Here is a 19,540-nt window from a genome sequence, read left to right on the forward strand (position 1 = left end):
TCCATGTTTATAAATAGGACACAAAGAGCTTAATTTTATCATAATTGAAGAGCAATTTTGAGAAAGTCATGTAATTTAATGGCTTAACTGTCTTTTATTGCCGTATGTAAATGGAGTAAATAACAGCAGTAAATGTTGAACACAATCTAATGCACTACAGTTTCTTTGGAACACAATTTAAATTTCAAATTATGTTTAATGCTTTTGTACATATCACAGGTCTCTTTTTTAAAGCTTATCACATGGAATTGATTTATTTGAGGAAACTGGCATTTGGGAAAAATAGAGAAGTAGAGTGGGTCATTTCAAAAATCTGACCAAATATGTTTTAAAAAGTGTGTCATTTATTTTTAAATAATCTTTTCCTTCCATTACTTTGAACCTTACCAGTATCTCCCTGTGCTATATGTTTAGATTTATGAATAAGACAACTTTTTTCAATTGCATTGTGTTACTTGGCCTCAAACATTTCCTTTTTCTTTTGTATAGTTCAGCCTAGAGGGGGATGTTGATGCATAAGACACAATGTTGTATAGGTTAGGCCACTTTTTCTCTTCAAAATAGTTCACTAACTGGTGCCCTCTGATTCTGTTCTTGACGCTGTCTTCAAGACCATATCTTTCTGTATGAAATAATGTTTGGCGAAAGAAGAGAGAAAACGCTGTTCTCTTTGTATCCCATCTGATTTCAAAATGTTCCAATTAAGGCACAGATGTGACGGTCAGAGAAAAGGGTTAAAAACTAAAAAGTTATTTTGGGAGGCAGAATTAAAAGACTCTGATGAGATTTTAAGATGGCAGTGTTAGAAAAAAGCCAGGCTGTCTAACCTGCATTTTTGTGGACTGCCATCATCAGTGGGGAAACTACCCTCATTCATGAAATTTATAAATCTTAGAAGGAGAGTCCTTAAAGCGTATTGTGCACACAACGATATAAGTTGAACTCATGAAATTTTATTTTTTAAAAAGTTTATTTCTGTGCTCATAGGAAGACTGCAAACAAAAATGAGAGAATGTGGAACAAGTGTGCTTTTAGGTTAAAAGGAGATCTACAAATCTATCATGATAAAATTATTAAAATTTTCCAGCACATTATTATTAGTGCTCTCCAGGAAAAGTCTTATATTTCCTCTTTTACTTTCTTGGGTGAAGCTTTTTCTTAATTTTCAACAACTTCCCCAACCCCCAGGTTGGCTGGTTAAATGAATAGGTCTCATTCATTTATCTAAATTCATCCTTATGGTGTGCCAGACTTTAAGGATTTAATGGTGGACCAAACAGTAATAGAACTCAAAGGCTTATAAGAAGAACATATAGTAAACAAACACATATATCATTATAATAAATTCCTAAAGGGAAACTGGAAGGCTTGAGTAAGAACAGACTTGCTCTCTTCTTCCCGGTTCCTGTCAAGATGAATGTGGCTCCTTGAGGCTGGCTTGGCGGCAGCAATCAGTAGCCAAATGGCTCCAATTTGCCATTTTTTCCAATATCTCCAGAATAAGCCTTCTGTTTCCTTACCAGCATCTTTCATTGGAGGACTGACTCCCAGCTGTTTGCCTTCTCTGCCAAGCCTCTGGGTTTTAATAATGCCAGTCTCTTCCTTTTGTTTCCCAGTCGTGGGTGTGCTAGTTGCTTCCTGTAATTTTCATCCCTGTGATGCTTTACTGCTCCCATTCGCCTGATTTTCAGTTTTCCAATACCCAATTAACAATCTTTGTATCAAATTCTCTTCGTTAAAATAGTTTGTATGAAATCTGACTGAAATCTGTCTCATACAGTTGTCAAATCTCTAACATTAACATATGTGTATCTTTTTCCCGCTAAAGACCTATGTTGGATATGTTGGTAACATATTCGCATATCCAGGATATCTGGAATGGTATTCAATTAAAAAAAAAGTCAAATGAATAAGCCAGACACTGTGGTGGGCTTTGGGAAATTAATACTGAGTTTATAAGTTAATGGAACGGATGGTAATATAAACAATTGGCTATGAAACAACTCAAGAACTGTAGGTACAAAGGTGTTTTTAAGGCCATGCCTGCCTCATGGTAAAGACAACTGAACAGATAGGGGAAAACACATTACTCCTAAACTAGCCTTACTTACAAACTTTGTCCATTAACCTAAGGTCTCTTCTGGCTTCAGGTGGGTGAAGTCCAAACACAAAGAATTAGGGGCCCCTGATGACCCAGTAGATTAAGCATCTGACTTTGGCTCAGGTGATTACCTCATAGTTGAGAGTTGGACCCCACATTGGGCTCTGTGCTGACAGCTCAGAGCCTGGAGTCTGCTTCGTATTCTGGGTATCTCTCTCTGCCCCTTCCCCACTTGTTCACTCACTCTCAAAAAGAAATAAACATTAAAAATGTTTTTTAAACTTGGTTAAAAAAACAAATATTAAATTCTAACCAAAAAACAGAAATAGTATTATAAACAGGAAATAAAACAGATAAGTGAACCTGACACATTTAAAGATAGTTAGGACAGCAACCTAAATGATTGTTGGACATTCATATCAACTTTGTCATGCTTTGGTGTTTGGACATTTTGGAATAGTTGACAACCCTTTTGATTACCCCAACATTGTTGGTCTGTGTCGATGGCCCATTTTTGCTGCGGCACTGGACTCCTTAGCATTAGTAACTGGGTACTCTATTTCAGAGATTTGAGTTCAATGCTAGTTCTTGGGCCCTTATAGTTAGTTCTTCCTTGGTCACAACTAATTGGACATGCTTTCTGATGATGCCATCTTCACAGGAATATCCAGGTATCACATTACGCTTAACATATAGTAAAATATCAGTTGGTAATAAGTGTTATTAAATAAAGCAGAATGAGAGTGTGCTATTTTAAATAGAATGCTTAGCAAAGGTCTGATTGATAAAGGGGCCAGGTGGACAGAGTCTTCAATTCGATGCAGAGCCAAGCCATGCCAAGATCAAGTGAAAGAATATTCCAGGCAGATGGAAGAGCAAATGCAAAGGCCTGAAGTAGACATAGTTTGGGCTTCTTTGAGAAAATGCAAGCTGAAGTGGAACTGAAGTGGAATGAATGAGGAATCAGTGACAGGAAATGATACTAAAAATGTAGGCAGAGATAGGTGACAGAGGACATTACAGGTTGTCATAGGAACTTTGGATGTTCTTGTCAGTGTGGCAAAAAGCCACTGGTGAGTTTCAAGCAGGGAAGTAATGTGATCCGACAGATTTTTAAAGGACAACACTGACTTCTGTGTGGAGGATGAACCGTTGGCACCTCAAGACCAGGTAGAATGTCATTGTCATGGCATTCCCTACAGGGACAATGACGGCTTGCAAGAAAACTATTGAGAAGTGGTTGGAACTGAGATACATTTGATGTTCCAGTCAGTTGGCTGACTTTGCTTACGGTTTATACGTAAGGCCCAAGAAAACTGGACAACTGATGAACAACGTGCCAATCACTGAGATGAAGAAATCTGTTGGGGGAGCAGAATACCTAGGTACATTGTGTAGGGGAACCATATGTTGTGCCTGAGATGCTTATTGCTATTCAAGTGAGAATGTCATCAGGTTGTTACATGTGCCAGTTGAATGCTCAGTGGGAGCTCGGGCTAGAGATGTAAATGTAGATAGCAGTAGGAGATTCTGCAGGCCATGTGACTAGACAAATCTGTCTAATCTCCATCTAGGAGATGGGTATAGAAGGAGAGGAAAGATGAAGACAGACTCCTGGGGCACTCTAACATTTAGAAGTCAGGAAGAGGAGACTTCAGCAATAGAGATGGAAAGGAGAGTTAAATGAGCAGTTCTTTTTTTAATGGTATATAATTATATGGATAATTTTATACAGATGAAAGTGATTTGGAAAAGAGGGAAAACTGATGATGCAGAAGAAATAAGTAAAAAATTTAAGAACAGAGTCCCTGAGTAGGCAGGTGGGAATAAAATGTAGTATAAATATGCAGGAGGGGGCAGCTGGGTGGCTTAGTTGGTTAAACGTATGACTCTTGGTTTTTGCTTAAGTCTGAACTCCCCATTCCTGAGTTCGAGCACCTGGTTAGCCCAGAGCCTGCTTGGGATCTTCTGTGTCCGCTCCCTCTGCATTTCCCCAACTCGCTCTTCATCTCTGTCCCACAAAAATAAATAAATAAACATTAAAAATAAATAATCTGTTTATAATGGACAACTAATCCATTTTAAAATGATGGTTAAAAGAATGTATGAGTACAGATGTAAGCGGGTCAATAAATTTCATGGTGGGAGAAGGACATAGGACTAAGATAACAAACACACCCAAGGCAGGCATGTGTTTCTATTTTTTGTTACCGGGGATGGTGGTTAAGGATCTACAGTTTCAAACAAGCATGGGGTGTAGGGGTGAAGTGCCACACACTGTCAGAAAAAGTGATATCACTTCCATGAAGAAAGATTTCCACAAATAATTTACTCGTACTTTGTTAGGAAGAGTTAAATATCCCGTGCCTTAGAGGAAGGATCATCCCATTGCAGACATGTTTGGTGAGTCAGTGTTAAACAGGCGCCAGAGCTGGCAGCAAAACCATGGTGGGGGCAGTGAGTGTCATCTGTTGTGGGTGCAGGAAATGCAGAAAACATAAAAGCAATAATAAAACTCAGTTTTTATTATACCCATGTGCTGGCAATTCTAGACATCAGTGACAAACACTTCTCTCAAAAAAAAATTCTTTGGGGTTAAGTTCTAGGCAATTATAATGGTGACTTTTAATAATGTGTATGTAAGCTTCAAATTAGCACGTGTTTATTGCTTGTCCTTTAATAAACATTGTTTTCTATGTGGAAGTTAATTTGGAAAGCTCTCAGTTACACAGTCTGTTATCCTACATATGGATCCAGCTGTGCTTGTTTGGAGAAGTGTGCTGAGGATTTGGAATGTTCAGGCATGATTTGTGTGGTTCGATTCCTATGGCACTACCTGTTCCTGCGTTTTAAACAGTGGATTTGAAGTAAGTGGCAATAAAGTACTTGTAAAAACAGGAATACAATGTGAATTGCTTCAATTCTATCCTCCTGTGTGACCATTTGGATTTTTAAATCTGTGTTTAAAATGTACAATGTGAACTGCAAAGTTTTTCTGCTGGGAGGCAAATTTTACTTCATAGATGAAATTTTTGCTGTGATTGAATTATAGCTTCAAAATCCAATTTAATTGTTTAAAATTGCTTTAAAACTAAATAAAAAATGCACTGTGATGTCAGTGGTACAATTTAGTACTTACTTAACTGTACTGTTTATGGATGTTTCCGTTTTATTAAAATCTACTCCTTAGTTACTGGACAATGACTTATATAATGTATCCATGATGTTTGATAAAAGAAAAACTTACTGTCCGCAATTCTTTTCTTACCATTATTATTATTTGTTTCATTTCTTGATGATTCCCGAAACTAATTTTGTCACAGAAAGGAGGGGGTCTTATAAAAATGACCTGCTCTCCATGTCATATATGCTAGATTTGCCATTAGGCGGAGCGATTCCATTAATAGAATGTTTTTGCCATTACAGGATCCAGCTCCCATGGAAGATTTAGGGTCAGGTTGCTCAAAGCACTTCAAATTTTTTGGTGGCGAGTGCAGAATACTTGTATTTGGAAAACTAGGTAGTAGAGTTTCATTGGCAGCAGAGTGGTTTTAGTTTGTTGTGGGACGTATTACAGTGACTTTCATGTCTTGCACACTGACTGACTGTCAAAGGCGAGGAGCTAAAAGAGAGAAACCATCTTCAGAATGATGCAGACCTGTGTTTGATTCTAAGCTCTATCTCTTTCAAGCTGTGTAGGCCTTAGTGACTTAATTTCCTTACGCCTCAGTTTCCTCTCCTATCAGTTTGTAAATAAAATATGAATATATCTCAGGATTGTGAAAATTGAATGCTCTGTTCAGTGGAAGCACTTAGCTGATGCTCCCCCATAGGGCATGCCCAATGCAATGTTCCCTCTTCTCCTACTTCTAAATACTCTGTTCAGTCATGACCTCATTCTTTGCATAAGTTTTCAGTAGCTGGACACTTTCCGTGTATTTTGTCCTGATTTTAAAGCACTAAGGAGGTTTGCAATACATTTGCTAATTTGTGGTATGTGACATCAGTTTTTTAATGTCTTTGTTAAAGTTTCCACAAATTATTTATTGACAGACTTAGAGATAAAATAAATGGGAAGCATTGACTTTTACTGTATCAAACATGTATATAGCTGTCAATTATAAATGGGATCTTTCAGCCTCAAGACTGGAGGTCTGGAGAAGGCATGGGGAGTGCAGGGGTGTGTGGTAAGTGGGGATTAAACAAAAGTCAATCCATTGTAACAATTTTACATCACTCTCTTCCCAGGGAAGATTTGTATTGGTGGCCTTGAAGCAGAGAGCTCTGTATCCCATTACCGGCCAATGAGTCATTCCGTCTCCCACAGATCCAAATAAAGTTTTACAGAATACCCTATGGCATGCCTTTCAAAATATATGAATGCCATAAAATATATCATTTATTTTACCATATGAACTGACTCTGTCTCTTTTTCACCATTTGGGATAGCAATTTCACCATGTGTTTTTGGCTCTTAGGTTATCATCAGATATATTGGAGTTCTCTGAGCTTTTCCATTCTTAGTCCCCATGGTATTTTCAGGAGTTTTATAACTTGGTTGTAAAAATTCACTCTAAACTGAAACTTGGCAAACAATATATTAATCTGGGAAGTTAATTTCTTTTATAAAGTCCAGAATCTGTTTAGTCCTTCTTTTGAGTTTTCAGAGACCTTGGAAAAACAAAGCGAGCAATTAAAGTTTTTTGTTTCCTAAAAAATATATAATTGCATTTTTTTCCAAAATCCCCTCAACCCTATTTTTACAGGTGAACAGCTTACATTTTGGACTGAGTTCTGATATATTTTGAATCAGATTTTTTTTGGCACAGTGAAATAGAGTAATTAAAAAAGGAAATAGGCTGAACTTATCCTTTACATCACTGGAAAAGTAAAATATATTTAGAGAAAGTACAGCCTTTCTGAATTTACAAAAAAGGAGGAAGATGTTAATATCATTGGATGTTTGGAACCTACAAATAAATCAGTAAGAAGTATCACTTAAAATACACAATGTGCCCTCAGTCTTGTAAGAATTACTAAGAAGTGCTAAAACTTCTGTTTGCGTTGATTTACAGGACTTTGGGAGTGATTTTGCCACCAGGAGGTGCCGGCAAGTGTGAGTTAGCCTTGCACATCCTCTTGGTGCCTCCTCCCTGTCACTGGGATAAAGTTCTAGGATGAACTGACCCAAAAAGCTGATGGACTACATGGGACTCACACTAACTACCTTCTTACCACAAAGACAGGCCCAAGGACAAAAGAAGATCAACAAAGACAAAGAATGAAACAAAGGCACATTTAAAATGAAACCTTACCAGCTTCAAATACTTCTAGATATATTTAACCGAGAGAATGCAAAAGAGAGTTCAACCATGGTCTCTGGAATTGGATAGGCTTGATGGCTGCTAGTTTTGTGGTGATGGGAAAATAATGTAATCTTTGCAAGTTTCACTTTGCTTATTCCTTAAAGTAGAAATATTAATGGTACATACTTCTTTGGGTTCTAGTAAGGTTTAAAATAGGAAAACATACATAGTGCAATCTGCAGAATGATTAGCAAGCAGTAGTTAATCAATATTAGTTTTTGTTATTGTTAATACTATTCAACTTTTGGTTAATTTTATGAAGTTGATTTCATTACTGTCATTACCATTTTACAGATGAGAAATATTTAGATTCAAAATGGGTTTTAACTTGTGCAATATACCCGTTGGTAAGTATTCTCAGCGTGGTCTATCTAAGTTCCTTGACAATAAGCCTAGTAGATCTTCTCCTGATAACCAGAGTGCATATTTGATAAAGACTTTCTTACTCAAAGTCAGATAAGTAATTGTTTCATAGAAAACATAAACATTTTTTATATTGCAAAGTACTTAATTTTGTTTTTTTTTTTCTAATGCACAGGCATCAATGTGTTTACTTAGTAGAGTTTCAGGGTCCCTGAAGTTTTTTTTTATTAAAGTATATTAACCATGTACTAAAATTGTATGTAATGGATTTAATGTATCTGGTAAAGTCTGTTGTGTTAAAAGCACCTGGAGTTCCCAGTGGACCCGATGGTTTAGAGTGAAATAGTCATAACAATTTAATAGCTTATTGATTTCTGTATTCATGAATTCATTTGGTAATGTAGGTCTTGTTCCATCTACAGTAATCAGGAAGGCTGCAACATATAGCTGGTCCCATCTACATAATTAAGTAGGGTAATCTTTGAGGAAGAAGGAGAGTCAGGGAAGGTTTTTATTTCTGATATAAAGTTAATCTGGACTTATTTAAAACAAAGGAAGAATGAAGCTGGGTTCATCAGATTAGTGGTACATGCAGTGGGATGTAGTAGTGTGCCCAGACTCACCTTCAAGACTGATCATATGTTCTCGTAGAGTCCAGTACCTCTCCCTGGCAATGGAGGATTCCTCTCCCTGCAATGATTCTTAGATGAAAGAAAGTGCTTTTCCCAACATTTCCTCCCCCTCCTGGAAAGAATTTTGGGTCTTGAAGGCCTGGCCCTTTTGCCTCTAATTTGAGATAATTTTGATGTGCCACCCAGCTTTATAGCTCCTGCAGGATTGGCTGAAGCCTTTGGTGCAAAAGCAATATAGTTCAACTTGTCCCTCTGCTCAGCCCATCCTCCTCCCCTCACTTCCTTACAAGTGATATTCCACTCAGTGCTCCCCATAATCCTCCTACATGCAGATCTCCATCTGGGGGTCTGTTTCCTGGGAATCCCAGCCTAAAGTTGTAGCCATGTACAAAAGAGCTAAGAAGGCTCATCAGAAGTGCAGAGAAGAATGAGCATCTTTACAGTGATGGAGAAAGTGAGAGGAAGAGGAAAAGAAAAGGTAATGCAGATGGATGAATCTGTAGGAGCTATGGAGTGCCATTTAAGGGGAAAAAAAAAGACTAGATAAGATGGATTAGAAACGCGGAGTCTGTGTCACAACATTTTTTAATGTGATAGATCAGAGCTCAGAATGACACTGGGCTAAGTGTCCATATATTCAAAATACTCCTTGTGTGGCAGCTTGGTGAACACAAAATTGGAGGTCAGACAGCTATAGGCCTGGACCTTAAGAATGGTCACACAAGTGACTTTTACAGCCATACCCAGATAGGCAATGTGACCTCTGCATGAGGTATGGCAATTAGTGAAACTCTCCTTTGTAGCAGTTAGGGCCAGACTGCTCACACTGCAGTGATGAGCTAATATACCATGCATAGACATGGGGTCAATCCTTATACCACATAGGGCAGAGGTAAGTGGCAATTAAAAAGAAACCATGAAGAAATACCAGGGGAGGGGTCCTGGACTCAGACTAAATGAGGTAAAGGACCAAAAGAGGAGTCGAGGCATCATCTACAGGGTAGAGATCCAGGTACAGAAATTGAAGCATTATGAAGTCAATGTCTGGCAAATTCAGCAAGAATAACTGCTTTCTGACTCTGCATGAGCTGGACTAGGGTGATTTAAATTCAGTCTATATGCTGATATCTCCCAAATCTCTATGTTCAGCCCCAATCACTCTCTTTTTAATATCTAGACTCATGTCTACACTGGACATCTTCATGGGAGTGCTCTGTCAGAAATTCATGTTAAATATACAGAAAACACATTTTCTCATCCCAATTTTACCATCCCGTTCTCACCCTTGGTTAACTGCATTCTTACTTCCTGGTTACACCATTTGTTCCTGTCAACATTATAAAATAATTGAACATAGTCAGCCTCCTGGAAAAGGTCTGGATGAACAAACTTTGGATTCTAGTGTATGACTTAGAAGTAGAGGAAGGTATGGGAGTTCCCAGTTTGTCTCCAGTCCATTCCCAGCTTTCCTACTTTGGTTCCCAGTCTCAAGACAATGATCCACCATCATCACAGTCTCCACATGAGTACAGAGTGTATGTCGGTGTCCCCTAGAATCGGACTTGACCCTCAAATCCTCAGGGCTATCATAAGTGAGGTGTCTGTGTCTTCAGTCCTCTACTTTGATAAGTTCCATGAATTAGTTTTCCTTTGACATGTTTGATCACAAAAACTAAGGGGAAAGTGCTAGAGGAAAAATGTGTTGTACTTATTGAACCTCAGACTACTCAAAAATCATTTGATGATGTCTTTGAATAGCACAATGTTTAACACAGCAGAATTAAAGATAATGCAAGTTGTGGATCACTTGGCAATTGTTTCCTTAGATTTCATACTGGGCGAGAGTCACCATTTATCAGTGTTTCCCAACTGATTAAGTTGAAGGGCAGTGTTGATGGCAGGGAGACTCTTTAGCCTGTCACTCTGCCAGGAAAAACGTTGAACACAAGAAAAGTAAGAGTTCCCAGTGGGCTAAACTTGAGCAGTGGCTCAAGGTTATCTTTTATTTATTCATTTATTTGCTAAATACCTATTAACTTCTCTGTGTCTTTGGTGACTCTACCTATCTTGAATCTTTTCTCTTATACCTTCTCAAGTACTCACTGTTCTTGTTTCTTTTTCTCTACTGGCAACAAAACCTTTGCAAAGCTTTTTTTCACCCATGCTAAGTTTATAAGCAATTAAGATGTTACCTTTCTGTGGCAAGCTTGCAATTAATTTTGTAATCCAAAATCTTAAGATAAAAAATGAAGTATGTTATCAATCATTGTGAACTCAGGACACCTGGGTCTTCCCAATCTCCCTGAAATCACATTATGTAGCTGATCCATACAGTCGGCTGGCCTTAGTCCCTCATGTCCAAGGACACAGGCAAACCAGAAAAGGAGTACTATAGAATGAAATGTGTTGGATGAGACCAACAAATTCTCACTGAACAGGGGGTATGTAGATCAGAGTAGCATGATTTTTGGTGTTTGACAGGGCAGACTTTGAGGCTCAGGTGTGAAGTTAGTTGTGGAGACTCTGCCTGGTTCCCAGTCTCTCCCTTCCCCCTTTCTCTTTAAAATCCAACCATTCTGAATTTTCCCACTTCCCCAAACTCACAAATTCTTTCTGATCCAGGAGCTTTTGCATATGCTACTTTCTCTATTTGGATTATTCTTTCTCCTACTCAGAAATGGCTATTGAATGGGCCATGGGGAAGATGGATTTCAAATTTAAAATGCTCCACAAGACCTACATAACTCATTTTAACCTCAAATAGTATGACTGTATGTATTTGCATTTATCAATTCATATGCCATATGTGAATAGTTTTGATGGTGGCTGTTGTCTCCTTTTAACCCTTGGTTGCATGTGGACTTAATACACTCATTTGGATCCATGTGGGACATGCATCTAGTTAGTTCTACTTTAGTAAGTGGAGACAAGTTAGGTTTTTAGCAGTGTTTACAGTCTCTTCACTTAGTACAGACATAAACTGGAGATCTCAAAATGATGGAGTTTAGTTTTCCATACCATGGAATTAATATTAACCAAAGCTGATGAATAAAAAGGGTGACATCTCTAGAATAGTTAAAATCTTTAAAATGCTCTTCCCAAGGACTCTGTATCCCATATTGTATTTTTTCTGCAGGGAACATCATTGGTTTTTGACAATGCTGCTCTGTAATAATGTGCAGTACAACAATAAATTTCTTTAAGTGTGTGACTAAAAGCCGCCTGAAAGGCTTTGTAGTCATTCAACCCATCATTCTCCATAAACTTCCGCATTGCAATTCCATTTGTTTCTTGGTTATTTTGTACAGTTTCCCTTTAGTGAATGTCTGTCGACTTCTTTGCATCTGGATCCAATTAGAGACTACTCTTTATGTGAATCTAATTATCTGTCCCTACATGTGCTCAGCAGAGACACAATTATTAATAAGAGCTTGAACGTGGCTTTCCATGTTCAAATTGCTTTGTCCTTTTATTAGGCAATCCTCAATAACTTGAATTCCAGCCCTAATCCTGACTCTCGCTTTTAGACATTGAGAAAACTGGGGCACCAGCAAGTAGAGTAAATTTGTTCTTATAAGTGGGTCAGATAGGGTGCAGTCAAACAGGGCTGACTTGACTCTTCTGTGATATAATTTCAGGGGTACAAGGGAGGACCTTTGTTCAAAAATGTTCTCTGCCTTGAAAACATTTTTCTTTGCCTTGATGGTTTAATCGTTCTTGCTGCTCTACTACTCTCTCTCCCCACCCCCCACGCTCAATATCAAAGGGTGGTGGATTAAAGCTTATGTGTTGCTGTAGGTTTTTTGCCTTGGTTTCCTTGACTGACACGGTTCTATCTTCTCTTTTTATTTAAAATTTTTTTTTAAATGTTTATTTATTTGTTGAGAGACAGAGAGAGACAGCACTGAGTTGGGAAGAAGATAGGGAGACAGAAGCAGAAAGATAGGGAGACACAGAATCCAAAGTAGGCTCCAGACTCTGAGCTGTCAGCACAGAGCCTGACTCTGGGCTTTAACTCACAAGCCACAAGATCATGACCTGAGCTGAAGTCCGACGCTTAACTGACTAAGCCACCCAGATGCCCCAGTATCTTCTCTTTTTATTAACAAAACCTAAATTTCCTTTTTGAGAATTACTCCTTTTACCGTCCTGTGCATAGCAGGCATGCTGGTCCACACTCACCTCCAGAGGAGGCACACAGGACTTGATTTTGGCCATTTAACATTTCTTGTGTTTGCCACAGGGATTGGTTTAGTAATGAACTATTCTGGTGAGAAAAAGTCAAGAGTTGAGTCTTGGGGAACAGTTCCCTGAAGATAACATTGAACTTGAAAATATATATGCTAAGGTACTAAAGCCACTTTTCCCCCCCACCAGTACAAGATGAATGATATCATAGAATAAAGCCAACCCAAGGAAGCAAAGCTATAAGAAGAGAGAGAGAAATTAGGTCTTGGTCCTGTTATTTGAACTCCTGGATTGATCCAAACCTAATGTTCCAGGGTCTTTTTTTTCCTTAAATATGGGAATCAAAATATACCATTTATGTTTAAGAAGATTTAGTTTAGGTTGCTGTTGATTGCAATTGAAGGACTCTTAATTGATGCATTGATTATTCACATTCTAATTTTCATTTTTTAAAAGATTTAGATTTGATGCTGGAGAATTGAAGGAAAATGTAAGATAATAATGGATGAATGATCATTATTTAAAAAAAATGTTTAGTATTTATTTAAACTTGAGAAAGAGAAAGAGAGAGACAAAGCAGGAATCAGGGAGGGAGACACAGACAAAGACAAAAAAATTTTTTAGTATTTATTTAAACTTGAGAAAGAGAAAGAGAGAGACAAAGCAGGAGTGAGAGGGAGACACAGAATCCGAAGCAGGCTCCAAGCTCTGAGCTGTCAGCACAGAGCCTGATGTGGGGCTCAAACTCACAGACCCATGAGATCATGACCTGAGCTGAAGTCAGCTGCTTACCAACTGAGCCACCCAGGCACTCCTCTGAGGTTCAGATTTAAAGTCTAAGGCTTTTGATTTTGTGCTGGGACCAATTAGATTTAATCTCTACTCCTACCTTCTGACAAGTGCAACTATTTGGAAATGCAGAAGACACAAGAGAATAAACAACACAGTGTTGCACAGTATCTATTATAGGCTGAATCGTGCCTTCCCAAATTCATATGTTGAAGGCCTAACTCCCAGCACCTTAGAATGTGACATTTAAAGAGGTAGTTAAGTTGAGTCCATTAGGGTAGGCCCTAATAGAATTTGATTAGTGTTCTTATAAGAGAAGGAAATTTGGACATATGAAGAGACTCCAGGGATATGCAAACACAAAGAAAAGACCAGGTGAGGACAAAGCAAATTGGCAGCTATCTGCAAACCAAGAAGAAAAAACCTCAGAAGAAGCCAAACATGCTGATATCGTGATCTTGGACTTCCAGACTTCATGGCATTGTTTAAGCAGCCAGTCAATGTTATTTTGTTACGGCAGCCCTAGCAAACAAATACAGGATGCATCTCCTGTTTCTTGTTCCCTTCAGAAGTAGACTTTAAATTCAAGAGTAAGTGCACCTTTTTGTTGGGGTTTGCTAATTACATAAAAAGGTGCACCAATTATGTGAAAGAATGTGGAGTAATGTAGTAGAGTGGACATTCCCAAATATAAGACAAAATTCTGGAATGTATAGCATTTACAGTCATTTGGGTATATAAGCCATTTGCAGATGAACAATATCCAAAAATACGCATAAATCCAGAAATGGTAAATGAATAATATAAACAGGTATTCTAAAGATGCTCAAGAAAGGTGGGGGAGGATACCTTTGAACTGAAAAGGCTGGAAAATTTTTGTTAGAGTGGTGCCATTTGAGTCTGAATCAGAGAGGTTTTAGTTAAGAGCATTTAGTTAAGAGATTCTGGGTAAGGAAAATTTTCATTAAAATAAGAAAGTACAAAAGCTATCTGTTTGGGGGAGTAAGAATAAACCAGTGAGGCTAGAATAGAGGGTTTCTGTAGAGAGTAGCAGAAAAAATAAGCCTAGGAAAAGAGTGCAGAGGCAAAATATAGAGAATTTGTCAGATATATTAATTTGGATTTTTTTTAAAGGCAAAACAATGGGAAGCCATTGATGGTTTTTCAGCCAGAAAGTGCTGATAAAGGGTCTGTTTGTTGAAGACTTCTCTTGGCATCCCAAAGGAAGGTGTTAGAAGGAATTCAAGGTGAGAGACTGGGGGCAGGGAATAAGCAGTGTTGGCTATGGTCTACCTAGGAGATTGGTTGGGGTCGATGAAAGTTCCTCTTAACTCTCACCTAGAAATATGTGCCCAAGTGTAACTTTTAGTTCGATTTGCCTCAGGCAATGTGAACAGCATATTAACCCTTTCTAAACATATTCTAGATTCTCTTTTAAATGCTAAGTAAGTCCTTGTTCAGCTAACTTGTACGTGAAACTTGGCAAATCCTAATAATAATATACTTTCTTGAAATAAGATCTTTATATTCTTCTGTTACTAATTCCCCCTGGTGCCCTTGCATAGAATGCATGAAATCTCCTCATTATTGCTTAAATGCCCTTGCCGATATAAAACTATTTATTTCATTGTGGGAATTTTCCTTCAAACACCTGTTCTTCTTTTTTTTTTTAAATCTGCAAATTCTCTTTAGTTCAAGGTTATCCTCCCCCCCCTTTTTTTGCTAACAAGTATTCAGCCCACTGAATCAGTTTTCTCAGAGTCCACTGAGGAATATACTGATCTGCTTTCTCTTTCCAGATGTGGTTTAATTGTTTAACATAAAGACATATGCTGAGATTTAGGAAGAACTCCCTCCAGAACTCAGTAGTATCATTATGTGCCAATTTAAAACCATCGATGATCAACCAGAGATCTTTTCTGCCCTTCAATTAAAACATACTAGATGGGCAGGATATGGTAAACCAGATGCAATAATTAAGAGAATAGTTTAACTGTTCATATTGCACATTGCTGTTTGCTACAGCATGACCATTAAACAAAAAGTAAAGCCAAGAAGGGTTGTATGGCCTCATAAAAATTCCATTTGGCTTGGAAATACAGCACCATTTTACATTAATGTTAAACACTCCAAGAGATAATTACACAGTCATGAGTCAACTGTGTCAAATAATTAAATACAGGAAATGGATCAATGAAAAAAAAAAGTACCCCTCCTTGACTTCGACCCTTTCCAAACAAATTAAAGAAAAAAAATATTCACAATTCATGTAAAAGAATTCTCTTTGGAAGGGTGATCCTTTGGGAACTAGAGGTGGCAACAGGAAAAAGATATTAATTAGTATTACATTCCACACACGCAGAAAACCATTTCCTCTGGCAGCTCCAAGATTCTGCAACAAGATCAATTATCTAGGAAGAGTAATTATTTGGCAAACCCATTAAATGATATCAAAGGATTGCATAGCATTTATTAAGTTGTATGGTGAGATAAGTTATTACTTTCTATTTAGGTGATTATGGTAAGTTATTCCATGAAAATCTAATGGAAGGCTTTCTGATTACCCACGATATAACAGTATAATTCTCCAAGTAATTATTTCTGCTGAAGATAATCAGTTTGCCAAATATTCCATTTCTGAGTATTTGTCTTGAAAATATTCATTACTTCACATTGAAAATTTCCTTCCTTCCCTCTTTTTTCCCTCCATTTCTTTCTTTCTCTGCAGAATAAAGATATCTTTTTGCTATCTAGTTTGTTAATGACAAACTACTCTGGTTTGGAGTGGATGTATGGAAGTTTAAACACATTTGTGATATTTCTCTTATGAGGTACAGAGGTATCTATCTTCTCTTTGATAGCAGGTAGTTAAGCCCATTAAAATCTCGTTCCTTTGGGGTTTTTAAAGGTCCCTGAAATGAGAGTGGCTCAGAATTCCCTTGTCTCCAATTAAGCTGTTGAGGAAAAAGTAACCAGGGTTCTCCTAAGAACCTGATGTTCAGGGCAAGAACTAGCTGTTAACTTAATGAACCAATCAAAGGAATTTATAAAAAGGTGGCAAGCATGGGGGAACCAGAAAAGCAACTGGAAAGAGAATTAATCAGTTACTTGAAAATCAAAAAAGTGAATTAAATCAAATCTACTGAACTTCTAAGAAGTGATAATTTCATTTGAATTGAATCTGACCTTAGTTTTTGAGGATTTTACAATAAAGAATTATGTACTCAGCTCCTGTTGGCTTTCTACCAGGGAGTTAAATCCCAAACCTTAAGGGTTAGAAAAGTCCTTTTCACCCAAATTATGTGTGATTCATGCATTAATATTTGTACTGTCTGTAGACTTCCATTGTTGTCTTTTATAGAAGGAACACTTTAATCTAGATCAGCAACTCAACCATGTTAATGAGCCACTTGGAGGAGAGCCCAGAATTCGGCATGATGAAGAGACACGCCTATTAGGAACTTTCCAAGTTAGGGTAATAGGTAGTGTGATCCAGTGATGACTTATACATAACGTAGAGTCCCATTCTTATAATATAATTCCATAGAAGCCAACTGGACTATACTCAGAGAGGGTGGATTTTCCTAATCTGTTGTGATAGTTTCTGGGAAAGAATATAAATTTATAGCATGACACCGTAACTGCGGTCAGCTGCTATTAAGTATTATCATGAAAAGACCATCTTGTTGGAGAATAAAATGAAAAACAACCAGGGTTTCCTTCTATTCTTCAGTTCAGTTGATTACCCTTCATAGTAGGCATATGGTTGCCCAGTCATCCTTCCATAATAATTCCATTAGCCCATATGGCCAGAATGGGACTGGCATTCTCAGCCCCATGTCTCCGGGGGCGGGGGGGGGGGCACACAACCCAAGTCAGGTTAATCAGAATACTCCTGGGGGTTCTCCGGGCTCTTGGTAAGACATGCTTACTATTTTTCAGTGAGATTGAGCTGTAAGGATGCTGTGGACATCTTGCTGCTACATAAAGAGAACTTTTGGTGAAGTCTAGCAGAATGAAGCAAGCAAAGAGGAAAGAAATAAAAAACATGATCCTAATGACATTGAACTCTAGAATTATGCTTGAATCCAGCCCATCTTTTCAATCTTCTAGTTTTTTGAGGCAATTACTTTCCTTCTTTGGTTAGATTTTTGTCATATGCATCTTAAAGGATTCCAAAACAACTTTCAAACAAGGAACATTAATAATAGTGTTTGAAACAGGGTTATTTGTTTCTAGCTTTAAGGGATAAAAAATGGCTTTAGAATATTTCAAAGATTTCCAGTGACTACTATTAGATTCAGATTGTAGGTCATTCTAGAATATGTATCTCCCCAGAGATTTTGGTTACGTATACCTGGAGTAGGGCCAGCTCAGCTCTACTAATGAGCTCTCCAGATCTAGGCATGGTATTGATAATTGATAGACTAAGAAAGAATAATTGCATCATAGTATTATATTTACTGTAAAGAAGGGACAGTGTGACCAGTTAAAAGAACCTTTTCAAAAAATTTTTATTTATTAACTTTTTTTTGAGAGAGAGAGAGAGACAAAGACAGAGCATGAGGTGAGGAGGGCCAGAGAGAGGGAGACACAAGCCAAAGTAGGCTCCAGGGTCCAAACTCTCAGCACAGAGCCTGACGTAGGGCTCGAACTTGTGAACCACGAGATCATGACCTGAGTGGGTCATGTACAGAGTTTTAAATGAGTTTAGAATATCTTCTTAACTTCTATGGGATGCATTAATTTACCCCATTACATCCCTATTAAGATATCATTTAGCTTTTGCTTGAACATCTCTATCAATATTTATTATCTCCAAAGATCTCTCATTCCATTTTGGGAAAATTTTCTTAGTTGGAAAGCTTACCCTCATAGTGAACAGATTTTTATTGCTGCTTAACTTCAATCTATTATACTAACCTAAAGGTTTACAGAATAAGTCAACTCTCTCTTTCATATGATATGTGTTTAAAGTATTTGAGGACCTCTAGCAGGGCTTGACAGCTTTCTTCCTTTGGGGTATTTTGTTGTTGTTGTTGTTGTTAGTCTTCTCAACCATGACATGAATGCCGTAGCTTTCCCAAATGTTTCCATCCTGGTCGCTGTTTTCTGAATGTGCTTCAATTTATTAATTTTTCTTCTTAAGAAGTATGCTTAGGAACAAAAAGTACTCTTGAGATGGAATTCTAAAGCAGAGAAGGAAATTCCAACATCTTCCCTGGCTCTGGACATCAGACTTCAATTTATGCAATTTAAGGTAACTTATTAACTTGTTTTGGCAGCTCCATGACAGACTTAATTTGTTTTGAATTTGTACTTAACTGAGGCTAATTGCTGAAGCACTGTTGGATCCTTCATTCTGGTTGTCCCTTTAAGAAGATTGTCAGTGAGTCCCTAAATAGCACGGTACATTACTAGAACCCATCTGAAGTTTTACAAGTCATTGGTCACAAAAAAGAGTGACCATATAATTTATCACCCAAATTGTAGCTCTTGTGTATGTGTAAGAGTAATTATTGATAATTACTCTGGTGTAAGTAGGAATCGACCTAGCCAAGCTGGGATTATGGTTCCCCTAACTGTAGGGGACTTAGAACTAATACTTATGCATGCTTTAATCTAAAGGAAAATGAAATCAAACTTACCAGTTTGAAACTTTTGCTAACCACTACTAAAAACCTCAGCAGGATGACTTTATTTGCTTAGCCGTGGTTCATTATTTTTGTAGTACTGTTTTTAGAATTTTTTCAGTTATGCTCCTTTACTATGGGTGATTTTAAAGGATGCTTTCTTTGACCCAGGTTTCCAGGTTGGCTAACCTTCTTTCCTTCAGAGCAGTACATACTCTAAACCAGAATCTCCAGTTTCCAGCGAGCTTTCCCAGACATCCCTATTTCCTCCTTTTGGTGCCCCCCATCCAGTTATCTCATGGAGTGTTGTTTCCTCCCCTGTGAAACAGTCTGGCCAGTTGAGGTCACTTGGCAAACATTTAATTAGCAACCATCAGCTGAATGCTGGGTGTCTGGGCTCCACCCATGGTCTCCAAACTCAAGATCTGAAGAATTCCAAATCCTCCTAAAATCCCCTTTGAGTGTAAC

This window comes from Suricata suricatta, chromosome 8, assembly GCF_006229205.1.
Source record: "Suricata suricatta isolate VVHF042 chromosome 8, meerkat_22Aug2017_6uvM2_HiC, whole genome shotgun sequence".
NCBI lineage: Eukaryota > Metazoa > Chordata > Mammalia > Carnivora > Herpestidae > Suricata > Suricata suricatta.